The following is a 16,336-nucleotide window of genomic DNA, read 5'->3' as shown; positions in this document are numbered from 1 at the left end:
TCCATACAGATTTAAAGCTCCTGAATTCTTTAATTCAGACATTCTAAACTACAGAGTACTTTTTCTTAAAGGTGCAGTGTGTAGATTTTTGCGGCATCTAGTGGCAAGGTTGTGGATTGCAACCAACGGCTCCCGTCCACCGCTCACCCCTCCCTTTACAGAAACTACGGTGGCCCACACGGGATTAAGATGTCGTCGTTTTAGACAGCAAAGAGTAATGAGGTTTCTTTTAAAACGTAAATTAAGTAATTATATTTACTGAATAATTAAATAAGACGATGTTATTGTGAATATTACAGTTACGTGTTCATCATTGTGTCAGTGTTTTTCCGCTAGAATAACAGTGATGAAACGCGATCTGTAGAGCTGTTTGTCCGCTTAGGGCTACTGTAGAAACATAATGTCGGTTTCCATGTGAGGGGACCCGCGGTGTATGTAGATAAACACTGATATTTCTAAGGTAATAATAACATAATGGTTCATTAAGTAAGGTCTTTATACATCCCTGAAAACATAGCTATGTATACTATATTGAATTTCTGTCTATTACACATTGCACCTTTAATTAAGTGAACCTGCCAAACAGAACAACAGGGAGATGCCAAAATACCACTCACTAAACCTGTCCATCTGAACTGGACTGACCGAATATCTACTGTTTGTATCCTTTATAAAATAAACATACAAATGAAAAAATACAGCAAATACATTCTAAATCTGTTGATGCTAGAGCTCATATGTGCATGAACACCTCTGACCCTTACAAAATCCACCTCTATGGGTGAGCATCCTTTATAAAACACTCACAGGACATTCATTTTGACAACTATGCAAATATTTAGAAATTTCACACAAAAATACTTTGGATCAGAGCCCCGAAAGCATGACTACTTTGTGAATCAACAGCGGACTTTTGCATGCCTAGACTCCAATATACAAGAGTGTCATACATTACGCGCAAGTTTGTTACTATTACTCTGATCTTCTTTACCTTCACATTAAGACGAGGGTTTGTTTCATGCAGCAAAGAGATGAAGTAGAGACCCGTTTTTCCTGGTATAGGTTACTTTTATGTGGGCTTTTGCGGGAGTGGGACAAAATAACATACATTTCTGCAGGAGCAGGACTAAAAAATCCGTCCCTTGCAGGTCTTTGATGACGTTTGCATGCCGCGGTTGTAAGTTTTGAGCCGCCGTTCAGTCTGTATTTAACAGTGCGATGAGGCTTGCTGCGCCGAGTCCAAAGCAATTAATAACAGAACATGAGAGACGCCACGCTTTGACCATTTTAGGATAAAGTTTTAATTAATTTTAAGCCATCTTGCGGCCCACCTGGAGGATCTCTGAGGCCCACCGGTTGAGAATCCCTGCTCTATGTGACTTATAATAATGATAATTATTGGGGATTGCCCACTGAATGCTGGTTAATATGTTATTGACCGCTGCAGAACTCTTGTCAGGGAGTCAGAGTCATTATATTGAGTTTGGCCATTTATTGTGCAAGATTTGACCATATACACAAGTTAGTGCATTTGAGGTAGTTTCTGAAAATAAATAAAACAACAGAAATAAATACTCATGGTATAAATACAACCAATGCCTCAACATATCACAAACTCTATAATAAACAACTTTGTAAAGTGCACTGATAAATAAAATATAAATGAGAAATATCTCCATGAGAATAACAATCTATGTAGTGCAATGAAGATTACAAACGATGAAATATAATTATGTATAGGAAGGAAACTGCACCATTAATATATGCGTTAGTAATAATGATCGTTAAAAGATATTATCACTCTGAAAATATTACATACAAATGTAATAAAGTTGTAAACATGAACAACGCACATCACAATGCAAACGGGTTAATCCGCTCGTTAAACAGGATCAAATTACACCCAGAAAGATCGCTAAACATTAATAACATCATAAACACTGCCACGCTAACACACTTGTGATACACCGTAACAATCTAAGTGATTAACAATATACAAAGTAACTTACTTTGTCGAATACTTTCTCTTGCACATAAACGCTGCACCTGAGGGAGAGCATGCGATATGAATGCTGCGCTGAAGTATCTTTGTGAATAGCCAATTACGTTAAGACCATACATGCTATGAACCCTGCACTACGTTATTTACGCAAGTCATTACTAACATGACGCAGATCACAAGTTTCTTACTTAAAGGGGAAGAATTCTCAACAGCCGCCCCCACATTTGAGCTGCAAATGGGTAGTCAAGGGAATTCTCTAAATGTCTTTAGTGTTACCTTCTAAATCAGGCAACTCTATCAGCCGGGCTACTGGTCTGATGTAAACTTTACCATTGACGACAACTTCAGCAGTCCGCACACATCCATCGCTACTGGGCAATGTCTTCCGAACTCTGCCTATGGGCCACTGTGCTCTTGGGAGTTGCGGATCGACAATCAGTACGACTGAGTCAACTTCCAGGTTCTTTGAAGCTTAATGCCACTTCTGCCGGGTCTGAAGCACAGGCAAGTAGTTCCTGGTGAAGTGTATCCAGAACTGATCCACCATATTTTGACAGTGCCGCCACCTCCGCTGCCCCATATCTCCTGGAGCATATGTCACCTGAGGTAGTGATGCATCCCGCCGCCCCATAAGGAGAATATTAGGAGTAATCGGATCCATGTCAGCGACATCTGTTGAGGTGTATCCCAGCGGCTTCGAATTAAGGATCCCTTCCACTTCCACTAGGACTGTGGACAGAACATCTTCTGTAACAGCTTGGGTTCCGACGGCCACCTGTAGGGCGTTCTTTATGGAACGGACTTCACGCTCCCATATCCCGCCAAAGTGTGGAGCGCTGGGTGGATTAAACTTGAAGCTAATTTGACAGTCTGCAAGCTGGGCTTTGAGTTCTGGCTCCATAGTTGAGAAAGCTTCCCGTAGTTCTCTGTCAGCTCCCCGGAAGTTGGTACCACAATCAGAGCGGATATCATGTGGTTTGCCTCTTCTGGCTATGAATCGGCGGAGCGCAAGAAGGAAGGCATCTACATCCATTGAATTTAGGAGCTCAATATGTACTGCCCTAGTTGTGAGACATTTGAAGATTAGCCCCCAGCGTTTCTCATTTCGCCTCCCTATCTTCACCAAGTACGGGCCGAAGCAGTCAACGCCAGTTGAGTGGAACGGTGGACAGAGCAGTCGGAGGCGTTCTGGTGGCAAATCTGCCATTTGTGGAACCTTTGGCTGAGCTCTCCATCGCTGACAAGACAGACAGTGAAGTTGATGATACTTTATGGCCTGACGTCCTCTGAGAATCCAGTACTGTCTGCGTATTTCAGCATAGACTCTTTCTGCTCCTGGGTGTAACAGACGCTCATCAAATTCTTTGATCAGGAGCTTTGTTACCGCATGTCTTGGGTCCAGCACAATGGGGTGGATTTGTTCTGGGTCTGAGTTTGCTAACCTCCTTAGTCGGCCTCCAACTCGTATCATGTTGGTCAACGGGTCCCATTCTGGAGCAAGACTGACTAATCGGCTGTGTGCAGAAACTGGTTTCTGTGCCTTGAGGGCAGCAACTTCCTCAGGAAAACTCTGGAGTTGGCATGTTCTTAGCAGGACAGCCTCTGCCTCTCTACTCGTCATAGGCTCACTGGTTGCAGAATCAGGTGTGGCCGTCCCTTGGCAGGCCTGTCGAGTAGCCTCGACTAATTCACACCATGAATTGAACTGGGTAAATTCAGGGAGTTTGGAGGAAGTGTCAACGGCTATTAGGCAGTAGCATGGAAGTCCTTTCAATTCAGATGCTCCCTCTGACTGTGTGAGTTCAGGTTTCTTGGGCCAGTGCTCTTGACTCTGCTTTAAGAATGGAGGCCCTTGACTCCATCGACTAAGCTCGGTAAGACTTTGGAGCGATTTACCTCTTGTGATGTCGTCAGGGGGGTTGTCCTGTGTATTGACGTACCTCCATGATTTGTGATCGGTTAACTCCTGTATTTCGGAGACTCAGGTTCCTACAAACACCTTATACCGACAGGAGTCTGACTGAATCCACTCCAGCACAGTCAAGGAGTCAGTCCATAAGATTGTCTGACATATCTCATTCTTCACCAGTTTGGCTAGCTGAGCTCCAGCCAAGGCAGCACAAAGCTCCAGACGAGGCATAGACTGCTGCCTCTTTGGAGCAACCCTTGATCTGGCCATTATGAATGAAACGTGAATGTCACGGTCAGTTTGAACTGCAAAATATGCCACTGCTCCATATGCCTTTTCAGAGGCGTCACAGAACACATGAAGGGAAACATTCTGTTCTGATGTAGGTGTGAAGGCTGTTAAGTAACAGCGAGGAATGGATACTGCCCTGAGATGTTCAAGTTCGCTCTCCCAATTTATCCAGGCTGCCTTAAGGGTCGGTGGTAGATCAGGGTCATCCCAGTCTCTCTTTTTCGACCACAACTGTTGGATGATCACCTTAGCCCTGGTGGTAAATGGTAGTATGAATCCCAATGGATCATACTGAGATGCCAGCACCTGGTAGGCTGCTCTCATAGTTAGGGCTGTATGCTCAATGGGCCGATAATGATAGCCAAGGGTATCAGTCGCGCAGTTCCACTGAAGCCCTAATGCGGGCTCCATTGGGTCAACATGGGTTTGAACTAACCACTGTTCTGTGGCGGAGGAGCGGGCTTCAATCGGAAGATGAGCGACCACGGCTGGGTGACTACTGGCCCACTGTCTGAGGTCAAATCCTCCTTCCGCTAACATACTGCGTAGTTGATCCACCATTTGTTTGGCTGCCGCAACAGTAGGAAAGCTTGCGAGGCAATTGTCCACGTAAAAGCTCTGGTGTACGATCTCTTGCAACCCTGGATATTCAGCTTCAGATCTGCGAGCATGATGTTGCAGAGCGAAGATGGCACAGCATGGACTGCTTGTTGTGCCAAATAGTAGAACCTGCCATTCATACACATCTGGGGTTTCCTCCCTCTGCAGATCTCTCCAAATGAATCGGAGAAAGGGTCTGTCCTTTGGCAGGAGACGAACCTGATGGAACATGCCCTTGATATCTGCGCTTATAGCCACATGATGTTGTCTGAATCTTAGCAGGACACCTAACAGTGATGGTCCAAGTGCAGGACCAGGCAGGAGTTGATCATTAAGAGACAGACCCTGGTGTCTGAACGAACAGTTGAAGACCAGTCGTGGCTTGTTGTTATGGCTTACCAGATGGTGGGGCAGGTACCATGACTCTTCTGCCAGAGGTGCCTCTGTTTGCTTAAGTTTGGCTATGTAACCTGCTTCGATGAGCTTGGCAATCTCTCTTGAATAGATTAAGGCCTTCTCAGGGTCTTTCTGGAGTCGCCTTTCATTACTTCTCAGGTTTGCAAGAACGGATTGCAGGGACCCCTCCAGCTTCAGTGCATCTGGCTTCCACAGGAGAGGGGTGGCATAGCGTTGTACCCCCTGTATGCTGACTTGCTGCGTTTGAGACTCAAGCAGCCGCATAGCTTCGTTATCTTGCCTAGACCGGACCACCAGCTTCTCACTGCGAAAGGGCAACACGTCCAGTTGCCATAATTTTTCTACATTTCTATAGAGGAGGTCATCTGGATGGGCGGTGGAGATAAAGAAACATTGCTGCACTGATACCTGGTCTGGGGTACACATTACTGCTCCTTGAAGAGCCCACCCAAGAGCGGTATGGACTGCCACTGGACCCCCTTTGGTGCCTTGCCGAATAGGCTCTTTAGCTGTGATGAGATGAACTTGATCTGAACCTATGAGCACCAGTGGACGCACCTTGTGAAATGGCTGTAGTGGTACTTCCCTTAGATGTACATACCGTCTCCGAAGAGCTTGAACTGGATATGTCTGCTCCACCAGATCAAGACCAGAAGCTGTAAATGCTTCCAACACCTGATAACGTTTCTCTGGATTACCTCTTGGGGAGATTTCAAAGGTTACCTTTGTGCCATTGAGGTGAGTGGTGTCTGGTCGGACTGTACGAAGGGCTAGAGTCTCAGGTTCACCTTTCAGCTGGAGCTGCTGGACGGCAGTGGGCAGAATCATGGTACGTTGTGCTCCATCGTCTAGTATAGCATAAGTTTCAAGTGTCTTCGATTTGTGGTGAAGCAGAACTGGTACCACTTTCAAAAGGACTCTGGCTGATGCAATGGATGGTAAGAGATAGATGCGACTCTCAGAGCTAGCTGATGAGGTGTCAGTTGCATGACTTTGGGCTACACCATGAAGCACTTGAAGGTGAATACCACCACAGTCACTGCAGGGTTTCTTCAGATTACATTTCTCAGGTGCATGGGAGCGAGCACATTTCCAGCAGCGCTTCCCCTCTGAAATCCACTTGCAAAGTTCAGCCACAGACTGCTCTTTGATACTGCTGCATCGAGTGATGTAGTGGTCTTTACTGCCACAGAAAAGGCAGAGAACTTTAGGTGATGTTCTCTTCCAAGACACCTTACTACTAGGGGATGCTTTAGACTCTGTGGGTGATGCACCGTAATACAAAGTTGTACTCTGGCTTTTCAACTTAGTTCCATTCTTCTCCTTTGAACTGCTGGGAGCTCTTTCATACTGGTAACGTTGCACTAACCTGCTGGACAGTCTCTGCTGCTGAGCCTTGACTTGGAGCCATCCAGCAAAGTCTTGTAGGTTATACGGGTTAATACTTGGAGAGTTGAGCTTCCCTTGCAGCTGAAGGAACTCTATAAAGCCATCTCTTAAGTACTTAGGCAGCTTACTGAGCAAACGATCTACATGGGAGCAACAATTCAACTCCATCCCTCTGGGACCCTCCAACGACAACAGCATACTCACTAAAAGGTGAACACGGAGAGCAAAACTCTGAAAGCTGCGAGCATCATTTGGTTTCACCTCTGGTGCGGTGAGGATTGCTGCTATTTCGCTCTGAGCCAGCTGGTGCGGTTGACCATACTGCAGCTGAAGGGCTTGCATAGCTGTCGAGTATGGGTATGGGTGATGGCGACAAGACTGTCCAATCATCTGTGCCTCAGGCAATTTGAGGTGCTCCAGCAGAACATGATACTTGTATTTTTCATCTAACTCTGCATGAGGTTCAAGAAGGTTGAACCTTAACTTCAGGTTAGCAAATTCCCGTTCATTGTCATTCACAAAATCAGGAATCTTTGGCTGGGGGGCAGCATGCAAAGGGCGGTGAGACAAAAAATGTTCTGGTTGATACAGTCTCTGATTAAATGGCTGCAGAGGGGAGGTAGCAAAGGCAGGAGGATTCAAGGTTGTATCTGGAACTCTAAGCTGGGCTTGAGAGACCGATGCTGCGGGAGTCATGAGAGTATGATGAGGCGTGGCAAAACTTACTGTAGGCGGAGCCGTAACCTGGGGTTGTGAAGGTGACACTTTCAAGTGGCTATATGCTGCATTGATGGGCTGGTAGGCCGGGGTAGGTGCCATTAGATGTTGCTGCACTTGTGGCTGAAAAGCTTTTCCAGCATCATCATAAAGGGAATACTGCTTCGTGAACAGTGTTGGCACAGTCTTTGATCTTGTATCATGTTGTTGTTGGTGCAAAGCAGAAGGTAACGTTCCCGATGAAACTGGTGAATACAGAGGAAGTGAACTGGCTGGACGTATCGGAACAAATCCAGGGTTGATGTCCTCAACCTCCGCTGAAGGTTTACTTGCATTCCTTTGTGTGTCACTCACATGTCCCTGAGTAAGTAGCTCAATGTCGGGTGACTGTGATAAAGGAGTAGAATGACCCGAAGGAGGTGGATGTGAAGAAGTTACGGAAGGGGATCTTGCTGGTGGTGTTGCGGGCTTTCCGCTTTGACCATCCTCATCCTCCTCTTCCTGCAAGAACGATGTGATGTGCTCCATCAGTTCTTTACGCCTACGCTGCCGTTTTTCATATTTCTTCAATTTACTGTGAAGTGCAGCCATATCTGCAGCCTCATCTTTCTCCTTGTCAGAAATAGACTTCAAGATTTTCCTCAATGAACTCAAGCTCAACAAGTCCATGGAACTTATGTCTGGATGCTCACCCTGGCTGGAGCCTGGTCTCGACTGACTAGCTAGGTCCACCGTGGCTGCTGCTCCTCTCTGCTCCGCTTGTACCTCTTCTGTGGGTAGGGAGGAAGGAGTAAGTCGATTATGGCCATAGTCAAGAAGATACTCCTCCAGATACTTGGGTGTGCGACGATTCCGCGAGGATCTGTCTGACGTCTCAGCAGGAGGGAGAGAAGTGGCTTGCTCTTTCAATGACATCACTGCAGTAGTCAACAGCTCCGGCTCGAAGGACCAATATTGGGGATTGCCCACTGAATGCTGGTTAATATGTTATTGACCGCTGCAGAACTCTTGTCAGGGAGTCAGAGTCATTATATTGAGTTTGGCCATTTATTGTGCAAGATTTGACCATATACACAAGTTAGTGCATTTGAGGTAGTTTCTGAAAATAAATAAAACAACAGAAATAAATACTCATGGTATAAATACAACCAATGCCTCAACATATCACAAACTCTATAATAAACAACTTTGTAAAGTGCACTGATAAATAAAATATAAATGAGAAATATCTCCATGAGAATAACAATCTATGTAGTGCAATGAAGATTACAAACGATGAAATATAATTATGTATAGGAAGGAAACTGCACCATTAATATATGCGTTAGTAATAATGATCGTTAAAAGATATTATCACTCTGAAAATATTACATACAAATGTAATAAAGTTGTAAACATGAACAACGCACATCACAATGCAAACGGGTTAATCCGCTCGTTAAACAGGATCAAATTACACCCAGAAAGATCGCTAAACATTAATAACATCATAAACACTGCCACGCTAACACACTTGTGATACACCGTAACAATCTAAGTGATTAACAATATACAAAGTAACTTACTTTGTCGAATACTTTCTCTTGCACATAAACGCTGCACCTGAGGGAGAGCATGCGATATGAATGCTGCGCTGAAGTATCTTTGTGAATAGCCAATTACATTAAGACCATAAATGGTATGAACCCTGCACTACGTTATTTACGCAAGTCATTACTAACATGACGCAGATCACAAGTTTCTTACTTAAAGGGGAAGAATTCTCAACAATAATAATTGTTTATTTTATACAATGCCTTTCTCAGGCTCAAGGAGCTTTCCAAGGTACACACATTGAAATTAAAAAGTAACAATTAAATGGGCTTTGGACAGTCGCCCAATACAGTCACAAATAATGCAACTGCATATAACACAAATACACAATGCTATTGTCATAGTCATGTCATGTATTTTGGTTTCTCCCATTGTCTCCCCCTGCTAATCTGTCTGCTTTGGTTTAGTCCTTGTTATCTGTTTCACCTGTCTTTGTAATTAGCCACCCTTTATAAGTCTGTCTTTGAGTTGAGTTTACTGTCGGTCTTTGCTTGTGTTTACGTTTACGTGTGTGGATGTACTTCATGTTCCTGATCAGTCTGCTCCCTGGATTATATTAAAGACTCTGTTTAATTGTTATTCGTGTCTCGTCTCGTCGTTCCAGCACCAAACCGTAACAGTTAAAGACCGACCAACACAGTTTCCCGGCGTGTTTCCCCTGCTTTATTTTTCCGTTTTTCTCAGTGTTTATTTTTTGTTTCATCATGGATAACCCTGCCGTCCTCATCCTGCTCCTGGAGCAGGGGAACCGCTCTCTCGAGGACCACACCCGAGACTTTGTGCAACTCGTTCCACTCACGCACTACCCGGACAGCTGCCTGTGTAACTTTTTCCACAGAGGACTTAACAACTCCACCAAGGCGCGGCTGTCCGGGGAGGGTCCTCGGGAGAGCATCGCCGAGTACATCAAGTGGGTGTTGGTGTCCAGTAGGACTTCGTCCACCGCGGAGAATGACACCAGCCCCACTTCAGACCCAGAGCCCAGCCAAACATCTCCCCGACACGCGGAGTATGAGCCCGAGCGCACTGCGGAGGAACCTGAGCCGCGAGCGACAGAGCCGGAGTCCTGCACGTCGGATCAGGTGCGTGAGCCGGCATCTACATCCGCGACGGTGGATAGCAACGTGGAGCAAGAGAGGGCAATGGAGAGCCCTGCCCACTGCAACACCGCTGGGGGTGAGCTGGAATATAACTCTGGGGACCTGATTGATTTTTTTTCTGATTCTCTGGACGATCATTCTGAGGAATTAATTGACTTTTTTTCTGAAATCCCACAAGATAACTCTGGTGATTTAATTGACTTTTATACAGAAATACCTACCTGTCATGTCCAATCTGTCTGTCAGAAATTCCCACCCACCCCCCCTCTTCAGCTCATGTCTCCGTCTGTTTTGCCACCGCTGTCCCCCGTCAGCCCTTCTGCTCACCCTCAGCCCACCATCGGTGCAGTGGGCTCGCCGCAGGGCTGCCAGTCAACATCGGTGTCATGGCTGGAGGATCCCTCAGCTCCGCCTCCAGCCTCAGAGCCCAGATCTCCACCGCGGCCCTCCGACCCTGCGGCTCCACCACGGCTCTCAACGCCCTCATCTCCACCGTCGCCCGTCAGTCCACCAGCTCCACCGGGCTCCATTGTCTCTCCGGCTCCGCCCTGGTCAGTCGTCGTCCCTCCGTCACCTCAGGACTCTGCTCCTCCGGCTGTGCCTCGTCGCGCCGTCCCACCAGCTCCTTCGGACTCCTCCCTCCCTTCGGCACAGCCTCCATCCTCTGTCGCTCCGGCTCCGCCGCGGACTTCCGGAACTCCGCCTCCGCCTCGGTCGTCAGAGCCTCCAGTTCCGCCTTGGCCCTCCGGATCCGCGGTGTCGCCCCGGATCTTCGGCTCTCCATCTCCGCCTCGGGCTCCTCTGCCAGCTGCTCCGCCTCTGTCAGTCGGCCCCCTGGAGTCGGCGGTCCTTCCTCCACCATGGCTCCTCCCTCCGTCGGCTCCACCGTGGGCCGTCATCATGGCTGTGGTCTGGGTCTGTCTCTCCTGCTCCGGGTCCCTCCTGTCTGTTCCCTGGCTCCTCCCACCGTCGTCGCCCCCCTGGACTGTCTTGTCTGCCCCAAGGACTCTTGTTTTGGTCCCCCTCCCGGGGTTGCGTCCTCCGCCAAAGCCTCCATGGACTCTGTTTTTCTGTTTTGCCGCCCCTCTAGTCTGTTTTGTTTTTTTGTTTCTGTTTTGTACGGCGCGAGGACGCGCCTATGCGGAGGGGGGCGTAATGTCATAGTCATGTCATGTATTTTGGTTTCTCCCATTGTCTCCCCCTGCTAATCTGTCTGCTTTGGTTTAGTCCTTGTTATCTGTTTCACCTGTCTTTGTAATTAGCCACCCTTTATAAGTCTGTCTTTGAGTTGAGTTTACTGTCGGTCTTTGCTTGTGTTTACGTTTACGTGTGTGGATGTACTTCATGTTCCTGATCAGTCTGCTCCCTGGATTATATTAAAGACTCTGTTTAATTGTTATTCGTGTCTCGTCTCGTCGTTCCAGCACCAAACCGTAACAGCTATTTAGTGATAGTGTTGATTAAACAAGTGTGTGCCTAGCAAAACCTAGGCACACAAAGCAGTTCTGAACTAGAAGACCAGAGGAAGTATGAACGAATATAGGAAGAGAGAAGGGAGCAAGTCCATTGAGTGCCTTAAAGATGAGCAGAAGAATTTAGTATTGGACACTGAATGATACAGGCGACCAGAGAAGATTAAATAAAACAGGGGTTATAGAACTATATTATATGCTCTTTCTAGACTGTGACTCAGCATCATTGGTGTGCAGTTGGTGTATTTTTTGTCTCTAGTTTATGTTATCCCCGATCCCTAGTTTATGTTATTTTTACGTTTAATCCTTTTTTTGTACCTGAATCCTGTATTTTAAAAAAACAAACTCTTTATTTAATTTCTATTTTATTTAATAATTTCTTATTGTATTACTGTCCGTTTACTTGTCTTTAATGTTTGAAATTTATATTAGTTAAGCAAGACATTTGTCACGGATTGGCCAGGTTCTTCCACCTCACTCACCCAACGATCACATTCACCTGAGTTCTAATCACCAGCACCTGCACTTCATCAATCACGGCACCTTCATAATGCACACACACACAGTCACCATTGTCCGGGCTCGTTGCTGCGAAAGCGGACTACTCTATACTCCTTCGTGGATTCTAGAGGTGATCTACAAAATACTTACCTGTGAATTACTTACCTGTCTTGTCTTGCATTCCAGTCAGTCTGTCTCGTCAGTCAAGTACCTGCATCCAGTGTGTGTGTGCCATAAGTCTTCACCCAGTCTGCCTCTTCGACATCCTCCGACGATCGTTCCTGGAAACAAACACAAAACCCACGTCACCCATTCATCGCCATCCTCTACCTCATCTACATTCTGGACAGTGAAACTTACCCGGTCCTGCACGTCATCATCTTCATCCGCTCCGCTTAAAACTAATAAACATTTCCTGTTGTTACACTCACCTGTTTGTCAGTCTGCTTCCCTAACAACATATCTGTAGTTTTTTTTTTTTTAGCGTTGCTATGTTTTAAGTAATAAATATAAAAAAAGAAGTTGTATTTTTTTTCTTTATGAGGTCAGCCACTATTGCTCACTGTACTGTTATGCTGATGAAAAAAGTAAATTGAATATGTATTTCTATTATTCTCTGAGAAGTTTTATTATTTGAATGTTTTTTGTACATATCTATGCACTTACTAGACAGCGGCTGTGTCCAAATTCAGGGTCTACATCCTTCGGAGGACTCATTTGAAGGATGTTACGTCACAGCGCCGCAACGAAGGCTGTCCAAATTCATAGGATCCTTCAAATGCGGCCCACAAATACGTCCTTCTTTTCCCCGAATTTGAAGGATGGGTCTGGTGGATCCTTTCCCGTCCTACCTATCCCACAATTCCTTTCGGCAGAGCGCTTCCAGAATTTTCAAATAATGGCGGACGAAGCAAGCGGTAGTAATGATGGAAGTTTTAAAAAAACTGGCGTTTCAAAAATATATTTTTTTACAGCGGTGGTCTAGTTAGGCCTTTGGTTTTAGCATTAAGCTTATTTTTTTTACATTTGTATGTATATATGTTAAAAAACATCACTTTCGTAAACTAGCTTCTTTACTGCCTGTGTGAATATCCCCTTACACACAGCTAATTTCTTGTTAGTGATTGAAGCTGTTTTTAACGCTTTTAGGGATGAAAGAGTAGTTATTTTGTTTTGTGCAGTACAGATAACCTTACTTCTTGCTTAGCGCTGTCATGGTTGCTAGGCGACAGGATATGAGCAACGGGGAAGGGAGGGGACTGAAAGAAGTGTAGGCTGTCCAAATTCACTGACACCTACTTCCAGGTTTTGCGGTCTTCGGAGGACCCCTCCTCCTTCAACCTGGTAGGAAGGATCCTAAAGAGGATGCAGACCCTGAATTTGGACACAGCCAGCGGCGTGTGAACAGGACTTTTATTTTATCTGGTGCCGTGACGTCATAGACCCTCGCCGCACTCCTGCGTCTGTTTGAGCTAATAAAAAAAAAAAGGTTAGTGGTTTTAATCATTTACAGTGTTTAAACAGATACGACGCGGTCAGTCTACTTTTATAGTTTATACAAACATTGTAAAGGTAATTGATTGTTCGGTTACACGAATAACAGAAGAGGTGATTCTCATTTCGGTCCGTCTTTGGTGAATCAGATGATAAACACGGATCTTTTCAAAACTCCAGTTCACAAATGATTCACTGTTTTGAATCGCTTGAATCAACGCACACTGACGACATCTGCTGCTCAAAACATTGGAAATAAAACGACAACAACAGAAACAAACGTGTATACTGAACTTTTACTAACAATAGCAGTTTTCTGTGTCTAAATGTAAGATATTAAACGCAATATAATAATTAAATGCTTCTCTACTGTTATTTTCTGTACAGATATTTATTGGTCAAATTTGAGTTTTGAACAATAATCAGGCCATTAACTCTTTTGTCACTGAACTAGGGGCTGATTGAGATCAGTGTTTCCAGATCGGGTTGATGATTTCCAGCCCAAAAGCTCACCAAAACCCACCCACTTCAACAAATACCAGCCCGAAATTTGAACTGCCTAAATAATGTGATAGAATTTTATTGTCATGTCAATCAAGTTTAACGAGGACAATTTTCAATACTTAAAAAAAAAAAAGGTTTGATCAATTAAACAGGAATATGGAACAAAACAGGGAAAATTCTTTCAAGGGAGTCTGAAAATATGCTTCGTTAATTTTTTCTTCAAAGTGGCAATCAAGAAACCCTTGAAAAACACATGCTTTATTTACAATGTCCGCACAGTAAAAATAAGCAAATTGTTGTGCAAAAAGTGCACAATAAAGTGATGAGAAAGCAATTTAATTTAGCTGGCACTTACTTTTGTTCATGCACAATTTAAGAAAAAACATAGTTTCAACAAGCCATTGAGATGCTGTTTGAGGATTTTTAGTAGAGTTGAGCCGTTTCAGCCGAGTATCCGGCACGGATAAAGCACTTTTGCCGAGTACGATTATCATACGAGTAATACGAGTCAATATCTGTGCTCGGATTGAATAAAAATTCTCATTGGGTAGTTTACTGTGTCTGCGTTCTGTGATAGGCTAGTCACAGCGCCCCTCCCCTACACACATACAGATTTATAGTGTTGCTGTGTCCCGCCAGTGTTGCCAGACGTACGATAATTATCGTATTTGTACCATAATTTTGACCTCTGTACGATGTACGATCAATAATACCACAATGTACGATAATTTCAGAATTTTGTGACACCATGGTCGTTGTAATTATAAGAGCTTCTATTCTCAAAGATCTAGCTGTGTGGATACTAGGGATGCACTTTTTTCCAGGGGTTTCAGTACAGCGTAATCGATACTGCGTCACCAGGCAGGCGTGGCCTATTTGAGAATTTGCATAGGTCACCGATCATGCGCAGTTAGGGAAAAGCCATTTGCTTCAGATACCTCCACTATTGCAGGGGTTTCGTGCACTTCATATTCATATACAGTATCATGAAATACCGGTCCACGTTCGCAGGGGTTTCGTGCACTTCATAATTATATACATATACAGTGTACTTTCCACATTCACAGGGGTTCGTGCACTTCATAATTATATTCATAAACATCTTTCCACATTCACAGGGGTTTCGTGCACTTCATATTTATATTCATATACAGTGTCTTGAAATACCTTTCCACATTCACAGGGGTTTCGTGCACTTCATATTTATATTTATATTCATATACATTATTTTAAAATACCTGTCCACAATCGCAGGGGTTTCGTGCACTTCATATTTATATTCATATACAGTGTCTTGAAATACCTTTCCACATTCACAGGGGTTTCGTGCACTTCATATGTATATTTACATTCATATACATTATTTTAAAATACCTGTCCACGATCGCAGGGGTTTCGTGCACTTCATATTTATATTTATATTCATATACAGTATTTTGAAATACCTGTCCACGATCGCAGGGGTTTCGTGCACTTCATATTTATATTTATATTCATATACAGTGTCTTGAAATACCTGGCCACCATCGCAGGGGTTTTGTGCCCTTCATATTTAATATACAGTGTCTTGAGATACCTGTCCACGAACCCAGGGGTTTCGTGCACTTCATATTTATATTCATATACAGTATTTTGAAATACCTGGCCACGATCGCAGGGGTTTCGTGCCCTTCATAATTATATTTATACAGTGTCTTGAAATACCTGGCCACGATCGCAGGGGTTTAGTGCACTTCATATTTATATTCATATACAGTATTTTGAAATACCTGGCCACGATCGCAGGGATTTCGTGCCCTTCATAATTATATTTATACAGTGTCTTGAAATACCTGGCCACGATCGCAGGGGTTTAGTGCACTTCATAATTATATTTATATACAGTGTCTTGAAATACCTGGCCACGATCGCAGGGGTTTCGTGCCCTTCATATTTATATTCATATACAGTATTTTGAAATACCTGGCCACGATCGCAGGGGTTTCGTGCCCTTCATAATTATATTTATATACAGTGTCTTGAAATACCTGTCCACGAACGCAGGGGTTTAGTGCACTTCATATTTATATACAGTGTCTTGAAATACCTGTCCACGAACGCAGGGGTTTAGTGCACTTCATATTTAGCATACAGTGTCTTGAAATACCTTTTCACATTCACAGGGGTTTCGTGCACTTCATATTTATATACAGTGTCTTGAAATACCTGTCCACGATCGCAGGGGTTTAGTGCACTTCATAATTATATTTATATACAGTGTCTTGAAATACCTTTCCACATTCACAGGGGTTTCGTGCCCTTCATATTTAGATACAGTGTCTTGAGATACCTGTCCACGAACCCAGGG

Source organism: Garra rufa, chromosome 4 (genome assembly GCF_049309525.1).
Source record: "Garra rufa chromosome 4, GarRuf1.0, whole genome shotgun sequence".
Lineage (NCBI taxonomy): Eukaryota > Metazoa > Chordata > Actinopteri > Cypriniformes > Cyprinidae > Garra > Garra rufa.
Note: the sequence above shows the minus strand (reverse complement) of the source record.